The sequence below is a fragment of the Coregonus clupeaformis genome, unplaced genomic scaffold (genome assembly GCF_020615455.1).
Source record: "Coregonus clupeaformis isolate EN_2021a unplaced genomic scaffold, ASM2061545v1 scaf1476, whole genome shotgun sequence".
NCBI classification, from domain to species: domain Eukaryota; kingdom Metazoa; phylum Chordata; class Actinopteri; order Salmoniformes; family Salmonidae; genus Coregonus; species Coregonus clupeaformis.
The window spans coordinates 93,474-105,592 of record NW_025534930.1 but is presented as its reverse complement, the minus strand read 5'-3'; the positions used below and the strand labels follow the sequence as shown (position 1 = coordinate 105,592).

General features: G+C 44.3%; 1 protein-coding gene across 1 annotated transcript in view; it reads right to left on the bottom strand.

Annotated features, from left to right (window-relative positions):
• The window catches only part of LOC121557564 (fascin-like), a 37,039-nt gene that overhangs the window by 12,222 nt on the left and 12,698 nt on the right, over positions 1 to 12,119 (bottom strand). The window lies entirely within an intron of this gene.

The following is a 12,119-nucleotide window of genomic DNA, read 5'->3' as shown; positions in this document are numbered from 1 at the left end:
CACATAACAGCATACAGCTAACTGTACTACCACACTAATGTCCCCACATAACAGCATACAGCTAACTGGACTACCACACTAATGTCCCCACATAACAGCATACAGCTAACTGGACTACCACACTAATGTCCCCACATAACAGCATACAGCTAACTGTACTACCACACTAATGTCCCCACATAACAGCATACAGCTAACTGGACTACCACACTAATGTCCCCACATAACACCATACAGCTAACTGGACTACCACACTAATGTCCCCACATAACAGCATACAGCTAACTGTACTACCACACTAATGTCCCCACATAACAGCATACAGCTAACTGTACTACCACACTAATGTCCCCACATAACAGCATACAGCTAACTGGACTACCACACTAATGTCCCCACATAACACCATACAGCTAACTGGACTACCACACTAATGTCCCCACATAACAGCATACAGCTAACTGGACTACCACACTAATGTCCCCACATAACACCATACAGCTAACTGGACTACCACACTAATGTCCCCACATAACAGCATACAGCTAACTGGACTACCACACTAATGTCCCCACATAACACCATACAGCTAACTGGACTACCACACTAATGTCCCCACATAACAGCATACAGCTAACTGGACTACCACACTAATGTCCCCACATAACAGCATACAGCTAACTGGACTACCACACTAATGTCCCCACATAACAGCATACAGCTAACTGTACTACCACACTAATGTCCCCACATAACAGCATACAGCTAACTGTACTACCACACTAATGTCCCCACATAACAGCATACAGCTAACTGTACTACCACACTAATGTCCCCACATAACAGCATACAGCTAACTGGACTACCACACTAATGTCCCCACATAACAGCATACAGCTAACTGGACTACCACACTAATGTCCCCACATAACAGCATACAGCTAACTGTACTACCACACTAATGTCCCCACATAACAGCATACAGCTAACTGGACTACCACACTAATGTCCCCACATAACAGCATACAGCTAACTGGACTACCACACTAATGTCCCCACATAACAGCATACAGCTAACTGGACTACCACACTAATGTCCCCACATAACAGCATACAGCTAACTGGACTAACACACTAATGTCCCCACATAACAGCATACAGCTAACTGGACTACCACACTAATGTCCCCACATAACAGCATACAGCTAACTGGACTACCACTAATGTCCCCACATAACAGCATACAGCTAACTGGACTAATAACACACTAATGTCCCCACATAACAGCATACAGCTAACTGTACTAATAACACACTAATGTCCCCACATAACAGCATACAGCTAACTGGACTACCACTAATGTCCCCACATAACAGCATACAGCTAACTGGACTAATAACACACTAATGTCCCCACATAACAGCATACAGCTAACTGTACTAATAACACACTAATGTCCCCACATAACAGCATACAGCTAACTGGACTACCACACTAATGTCCCCACATAACAGCATACAGCTAACTGGACTACCACACTAATGTCCCCACATAACAGCATACAGCTAACTGGACTACCACACTAATGTCCCCACATAACAGCATACAGCTAACTGGACTAATAACACACTAATGTCCCCACATAACAGCATACAGCTAACTGGACTAATAACACACTAATGTCCCCACATAACAGCATACAGCTAACTGTACTACCACACTAATGTCCCCACATAACAGCATACAGCTAACTGGACTACCACACTAATGTCCCCACATAACAGCATACAGCTAACTGGACTACCACACTAATGTCCCCACATAACAGCATACAGCTAACTGGACTACCACACTAATGTCCCCACATAACAGCATACAGCTAACTGGACTACCACACTAATGTCCCCACATAACACCATACAGCTAACTGGACTACCACACTAATGTCCCCACATAACAGCATACAGCTAACTGGACTACCACACTAATGTCCCCACATAACAGCATACAGCTAACTGGACTACCACACTAATGTCCCCACATAACAGCATACAGCTAACTGGACTACCACACTAATGTCCCCACATAACAGCATACAGCTAACTGGACTACCACACTAATGTCCCCACATAACAGCATACAGCTAACTGGACTACCACACTAATGTCCCCACATAACAGCATACAGCTAACTGGACTACCACACTAATGTCCCCACATAACAGCATACAGCTAACTGTACTACCACACTAATGTCCCCACATAACAGCATACAGCTAACTGTACTACCACACTAATGTCCCCACATAACAGCATACAGCTAACTGGACTACCACACTAATGTCCCCACATAACAGCATACAGCTAACTGGACTACCACACTAATGTCCCCACATAACAGCATACAGCTAACTGTACTACCACACTAATGTCCCCACATAACAGCATACAGCTAACTGGACTACCACACTAATGTCCCCACATAACAGCATACAGCTAACTGGACTACCACACTAATGTCCCCACATAACAGCATACAGCTAACTGGACTACCACACTAATGTCCCCACATAACAGCATACAGCTAACTGGACTACCACACTAATGTCCCCACATAACAGCATACAGCTAACTGGACTACCACACTAATGTCCCCACATAACAGCATACAGCTAACTGGACTAATACACACTAATGTCCCCACATAACAGCATACAGCTAACTGGACTACCACACTAATGTCCCCACATAACAGCATACAGCTAACTGGACTACCACACTAATGTCCCCACATAACAGCATACAGCTAACTGTACTACCACACTAATGTCCCCACATAACAGCATACAGCTAACTGGACTACCACACTAATGTCCCCACATAACAGCATACAGCTAACTGGACTAACACACTAATGTCCCCACATAACAGCATACAGCTAACTGGACTACCACACTAATGTCCCCACATAACAGCATACAGCTAACTGGACTACCACACTAATGTCCCCACATAACAGCATACAGCTAACTGGACTACCACACTAATGTCCCCACATAACAGCATACAGCTAACTGGACTACCACACTAATGTCCCCACATAACAGCATACAGCTAACTGGACTACTACACACTAATGTCCCCACATAACAGCATACAGCTAACTGGACTACCACACTAATGTCCCCACATAACAGCATACAGCTAACTGTACTACCACACTAATGTCCCCACATAACAGCATACAGCTAACTGGACTACCACACTAATGTCCCCACATAACAGCATACAGCTAACTGGACTACCACACTAATGTCCCCACATAACAGCATACAGCTAACTGGACTACCACACTAATGTCCCCACATAACAGCATACAGCTAACTGGACTACCACACTAATGTCCCCACATAACAGCATACAGCTAACTGGACTAACACACTAATGTCCCCACATAACAGCATACAGCTAACTGTACTACCACACTAATGTCCCCACATAACAGCATACAGCTAACTGTACTACCACACTAATGTCCCCCACATAACAGCATACAGCTAACTGGACTACCACACTAATGTCCCCACATAACAGCATACAGCTAACTGGACTACCACACTAATGTCCCCACATAACAGCATACAGCTAACTGGACTAATAACACACTAATGTCCCCCACATAACAGCATACAGCTAACTGGACTACCACACTAATGTCCCCACATAACAGCATACAGCTAACTGGACTACCACACTAATGTCCCCACATAACAGCATACAGCTAACTGGACTAATAACACACTAATGTCCCCACATAACAGCATACAGCTAACTGGACTACCACACTAATGTCCCCACATAACAGCATACAGCTAACTGTACTACCACACTAATGTCCCCACATAACAGCATACAGCTAACTGGACTACCACACTAATGTCCCCACATAACAGCATACAGCTAACTGGACTACTAACACACTAATGTCCCCACATAACAGCATACAGCTAACTGGACTACCACACTAATGTCCCCACATAACAGCATACAGCTAACTGGACTACCACACTAATGTCCCCACATAACAGCATACAGCTAACTGGACTACCACACTAATGTCCCCACATAACAGCATACAGCTAACTGGACTACCACACTAATGTCCCCACATAACAGCATACAGCTAACTGGACTACCACACTAATGTCCCCACATAACAGCATACAGCTAACTGTACTACCACACTAATGTCCCCACATAACAGCATACAGCTAACTGGACTACCACACTAATGTCCCCACATAACAGCATACAGCTAACTGGACTACCACACTAATGTCCCCACATAACAGCATACAGCTAACTGTACTACCACACTAATGTCCCCACATAACAGCATACAGCTAACTGGACTAACCACACTAATGTCCCCACATAACAGCATACAGCTAACTGGACTACCACACTAATGTCCCCACATAACAGCATACAGCTAACTGTACTACCACACTAATGTCCCCACATAACAGCATACAGCTAACTGGACTACCACACTAATGTCCCCACATAACAGCATACAGCTAACTGGACTACCACACTAATGTCCCCACATAACAGCATACAGCTAACTGGACTACCACACTAATGTCCCCACATAACAGCATACAGCTAACTGGACTACCACACTAATGTCCCCACATAACAGCATACAGCTAACTGGACTACCACACTAATGTCCCCACATAACAGCATACAGCTAACTGGACTACCACACTAATGTCCCCACATAACAGCATACAGCTAACTGTACTACCACACTAATGTCCCCACATAACAGCATACAGCTAACTGGACTACCACACTAATGTCCCCACATAACAGCATACAGCTAACTGGACTACCACACTAATGTCCCCACATAACAGCATACAGCTAACTGGACTACCACACTAATGTCCCCACATAACAGCATACAGCTAACTGGACTACCACACTAATGTCCCCACATAACAGCATACAGCTAACTGGACTACCACACTAATGTCCCCACATAACAGCATACAGCTAACTGGACTACCACACTAATGTCCCCACATAACAGCATACAGCTAACTGGACTACTCACACTAATGTCCCCACATAACAGCATACAGCTAACTGGACTACCACACTAATGTCCCCACATAACAGCATACAGCTAACTGGACTACCACACTAATGTCCCCACATAACAGCATACAGCTAACTGGACTACCACACTAATGTCCCCACATAACAGCATACAGCTAACTGACGACAACACACTAATGTCCCCACATAACAGCATACAGCTAACTGTACTACCACACTAATGTCCCCACATAACAGCATACAGCTAACTGGACTACCACACTAATGTCCCCACATAACAGCATACAGCTAACTGGACTACCACACTAATGTCCCCACATAACAGCATACAGCTAACTGGACTAATACACACTAATGTCCCCACATAACAGCATACAGCTAACTGGACTACCACACTAATGTCCCCACATAACAGCATACAGCTAACTGGACTACCACACTAATGTCCCCACATAACAGCATACAGCTAACTGGACTACCACACTAATGTCCCCACATAACAGCATACAGCTAACTGGACTACCACACTAATGTCCCCACATAACAGCATACAGCTAACTGGACTACCACACTAATGTCCCCACATAACAGCATACAGCTAACTGGACTACTAACACACTAATGTCCCCACATAACAGCATACAGCTAACTGGACTACCACACTAATGTCCCCACATAACAGCATACAGCTAACTGGACTAATCACACTAATGTCCCCACATAACAGCATACAGCTAACTGGACTACCACACTAATGTCCCCACATAACAGCATACAGCTAACTGGACTAATAACACACTAATGTCCCCACATAACAGCATACAGCTAACTGGACTACCACACTAATGTCCCCACATAACAGCATACAGCTAACTGGACTACCACACTAATGTCCCCACATAACAGCATACAGCTAACTGGACTACCACACTAATGTCCCCACATAACAGCATACAGCTAACTGGACTACCACACTAATGTCCCCACATAACAGCATACAGCTAACTGGACTACCACACTAATGTCCCCACATAACAGCATACAGCTAACTGGACTACCACACTAATGTCCCCACATAACAGCATACAGCTAACTGGACTACCACACTAATGTCCCCACATAACAGCATACAGCTAACTGGACTACCACACTAATGTCCCCACATAACAGCATACAGCTAACTGACGACTACCACTAATGTCCCCACATAACAGCATACAGCTAACTGGACTACCACACTAATGTCCCCACATAACAGCATACAGCTAACTGGACTATACCACACTAATGTCCCCACATAACAGCATACAGCTAACTGGACTACCACACTAATGTCCCCACATAACAGCATACAGCTAACTGGACTACCACACTAATGTCCCCACATAACAGCATACAGCTAACTGGACTACCACACTAATGTCCCCACATAACAGCATACAGCTAACTGGACTACCACACTAATGTCCCCACATAACAGCATACAGCTAACTGGACTACCACACTAATGTCCCCACATAACAGCATACAGCTAACTGTACTACCACACTAATGTCCCCACATAACAGCATACAGCTAACTGGACTACCACACTAATGTCCCCACATAACAGCATACAGCTAACTGGACTACTCACACTAATGTCCCCACATAACAGCATACAGCTAACTGGACTACCACACTAATGTCCCCACATAACAGCATACAGCTAACTGGACTACCACACTAATGTCCCCACATAACAGCATACAGCTAACTGTACTACCACACTAATGTCCCCACATAACAGCATACAGCTAACTGTACTACCACACTAATGTCCCCACATAACAGCATACAGCTAACTGGACTACCACACTAATGTCCCCACATAACAGCATACAGCTAACTGGACTAACACACTAATGTCCCCACATAACAGCATACAGCTAACTGTACTACCACACTAATGTCCCCACATAACAGCATACAGCTAACTGGACTAATAACACACTAATGTCCCCACATAACAGCATACAGCTAACTGTACTACCACACTAATGTCCCCACATAACAGCATACAGCTAACTGGACTAATAACACACTAATGTCCCCACATAACAGCATACAGCTAACTGGACTAATAACACACTAATGTCCCCACATAACAGCATACAGCTAACTGGACTACCACACTAATGTCCCCACATAACAGCATACAGCTAACTGGACTACCACACTAATGTCCCCACATAACAGCATACAGCTAACTGGACTACCACACTAATGTCCCCACATAACAGCATACAGCTACCTGTACTACCACACTAATGTCAACACATAACAGCATACAGCTAACTGTACTACCACACTAATGTCCCCACATAACAGCATACTGCTAACTGTACTACCACACTAATGTCCCCACATAACAGCATACAGCTAACTGGACTACCACACTAATGTCCCCACATAACAGCATACAGCTAACTGTACTACCACACTAATGTCCCCACATAACAGCATACAGCTAACTGTACTACCACACTAATGTCCCCACATAACAGCATACAGCTAACTGGACTACCACACTAATGTCCCCACATAACAGCATACAGCTAACTGGACTACCACACTAATGTCCCCACATAACAGCATACAGCTAACTGGACTACCACACTAATGTCCCCACATAACAGCATACAGCTAACTGTACTACCACACTAATGTCCCCACATAACAGCATACAGCTAACTGTACTACCACACTAATGTCCCCACATAACAGCATACAGCTAACTGTACTACCACACTAATGTCCCCACATAACAGCATACAGCTAACTGTACTACCACACTAATGTCCCCACATAACAGCATACAGCTAACTGTACTACCACACTAATGTCCCCACATAACAGCATACAGCTAACTGTACTACCACACTAATGTCCCCACATAACAGCATACAGCTAACTGTACTACCACACTAATGTCCCCACATAACAGCATACAGCTAACTGTACTACCACACTAATGTCCCCACATAACAGCATACAGCTAACTGTACTACCACACTAATGTCCCCACATAACAGCATACAGCTAACTGTACTACCACACTAATGTCCCCACATAACAGCATACAGCTAACTGTACTACCACACTAATGTCCCCACATAACAGCATACAGCTAACTGTACTACCACACTAATGTCCCCACATAACAGCATACAGCTAACTGTACTACCACACTAATGTCCCCACATAACAGCATACAGCTAACTGTACTACCACACTAATGTCCCCACATAACAGCATACAGCTAACTGGACTACCACACTAATGTCCCCACATAACAGCATACAGCTAACTGGACTACCACACTAATGTCCCCACATAACAGCATACAGCTAACTGTACTACCACACTAATGTCCCCACATAACAGCATACAGCTAACTGTACTACCACACTAATGTCCCCACATAACAGCATACAGCTAACTGTACTACCACACTAATGTCCCCACATAACAGCATACAGCTAACTGTACTACCACACTAATGTCCCCACATAACAGCATACAGCTAACTGTACTACCACACTAATGTCCCCACATAACAGCATACAGCTAACTGGACTACCACACTAATGTCCCCACATAACAGCATACAGCTAACTGTACTACCACACTAATGTCCCCACATAACAGCATACAGCTAACTGGACTACTACACACTAATGTCCCCACATAACAGCATACAGCTAACTGTACTACCACACTAATGTCCCCACATAACAGCATACAGCTAACTGGACTACCACACTAATGTCCCCACATAACAGCATACAGCTAACTGGACTACCACACTAATGTCCCCACATAACAGCATACAGCTAACTGTACTACCACACTAATGTCCCCACATAACAGCATACAGCTAACTGGACTAAAACACACTAATGTCCCCACATAACAGCATACAGCTAACTGGACTACACACACTAATGTCCCCACATAACAGCATACAGCTAACTGGACTAACACACTAATGTCCCCACATAACAGCATACAGCTAACTGGACTACCACACTAATGTCCCCACATAACAGCATACAGCTAACTGGACTACCACACTAATGTCCCCACATAACAGCATACAGCTAACTGGACTACCACACTAATGTCCCCACATAACAGCATACAGCTAACTGGACTACCACACTAATGTCCCCACATAACAGCATACAGCTAACTGGACTACCACACTAATGTCCCCACATAACAGCATACAGCTAACTGGACTAATACACACTAATGTCCCCACATAACAGCATACAGCTAACTGGACTACCACACTAATGTCCCCACATAACAGCATACAGCTAACTGGACTACAACACACTAATGTCCCCACATAACAGCATACAGCTAACTGGACTAATAACACACTAATGTCCCCACATAACAGCATACAGCTAACTGGACTACACACACTAATGTCCCCACATAACAGCATACAGCTAACTGGACTACTCACACTAATGTCCCCACATAACAGCATACAGCTAACTGGACTACCACACTAATGTCCCCACATAACAGCATACAGCTAACTGGACTACCACACTAATGTCCCCACATAACAGCATACAGCTAACTGGACTACCACACTAATGTCCCCACATAACAGCATACAGCTAACTGGACTACCACACTAATGTCCCCACATAACAGCATACAGCTAACTGTACTACCACACTAATGTCCCCACATAACAGCATACAGCTAACTGGACTACCACACTAATGTCCCCACATAACAGCATACAGCTAACTGGACTAATAACACACTAATGTCCCCACATAACAGCATACAGCTAACTGGACTAATAACACACTAATGTCCCCACATAACAGCATACAGCTAACTGGACTACCACACTAATGTCCCCACATAACAGCATACAGCTAACTGGACTACCACACTAATGTCCCCACATAACAGCATACAGCTAACTGGACTACCACACTAATGTCCCCACATAACAGCATACAGCTAACTGGACTAATAACACACTAATGTCCCCCACATAACAGCATACAGCTAACTGTACTACCACACTAATGTCCCCACATAACAGCATACAGCTAACTGGACTACCACACTAATGTCCCCACATAACAGCATACAGCTAACTGTACTACCACACTAATGTCCCCACATAACAGCATACAGCTAACTGGACTACCACACTAATGTCCCCACATAACAGCATACAGCTAACTGGACTACCACACTAATGTCCCCACATAACAGCATACAGCTAACTGGACTACCACACTAATGTCCCCACATAACAGCATACAGCTAACTGGACTACCACACTAATGTCCCCACATAACAGCATACAGCTAACTGTACTACCACACTAATGTCCCCACATAACAGCATACAGCTAACTGGACTACCACACTAATGTCCCCACATAACAGCATACAGCTAACTGGACTACCACACTAATGTCCCCACATAACAGCATACAGCTAACTGGACTACCACACTAATGTCCCCACATAACAGCATACAGCTAACTGGACTACCACACTAATGTCCCCACATAACAGCATACAGCTAACTGGACTACCACACTAATGTCCCCACATAACAGCATACAGCTAACTGGACTAATAACACACTAATGCCCCCACATAACAGCATACAGCTAACTGGACTAATAACACACTAATGTCCCCACATAACAGCATACAGCTAACTGGACTACCACACTAATGTCCCCACATAACAGCATACAGCTAACTGGACTACCACACTAATGTCCCCACATAACAACATACAGCTAACTGGACTACCACACTAATGTCCCCACATAACAGCATACAGCTAACTGGACTAATAACACACTAATGTCCCCACATAACAACATACAGCTAACTGGACTTCCACACTAATGTCCCCACATAACAATATACAGCTAACTGGACTACCACACTAATGCCCCCACATAACAGCATACAGCTAACTGGACTACCACACTAATGTCCCCACATAACAGCATACAGCTAACTGGACTACCACACTAATGTCCCCACATAACAGCATACAGCTAACTGGACTACCACACTAATGTCCCCACATAACAGCATACAGCTAACTGGACTAATAACACACTAATGTCCCCACATAACAGCATACAGCTAACTGGACTACCACACTAATGTCCCCACATAACAGCATACAGCTAACTGGACTAATAACACACTAATGTCCCCACATAACAGCATACAGCTAACTGTACTACCACACTAATGTCCCCACATAACAGCATACAGCTAACTGGACTACCACACTAATGTCCCCACATAACAGCATACAGCTAACTGTACTAACACACTAATGTCCCCACATAACAGCATACAGCTAACTGTACTACCACACTAATGTCCCCACATAACAGCATACAGCTAACTGGACTACCACACTAATGTCCCCCACATAACAGCATACAGCTAACTGGACTACCACACTAATGTCCCCACATAACAGCATACAGCTAACTGTACTACCACACTAATGTCCCCACATAACAGCATACAGCTAACTGGACTACCACACTAATGCCCCCACATAACAGCATACAGCTAACTGGACTACCACACTAATGTCCCCACATAACAGCATACAGCTAACTGGACTACCACACTAATGTCCCCACATAACAGCATACAGCTAACTGGACTACCACACTAATGTCCCCACATAACAGCATACAGCTAACTGGACTACCACACTAATGTCCCCACATAACAGCATACAGCTAACTGGACTAAAACACACTAATGTCCCCACATAACAGCATACAGCTAACTGGACTAATAACACACTAATGTCCCCACATAACAGCATACAGCTAACTGGACTACCACACTAATGTCCCCACATAACAGCATACAGCTAACTGGACTAATAACACACTAATGTCCCCACATA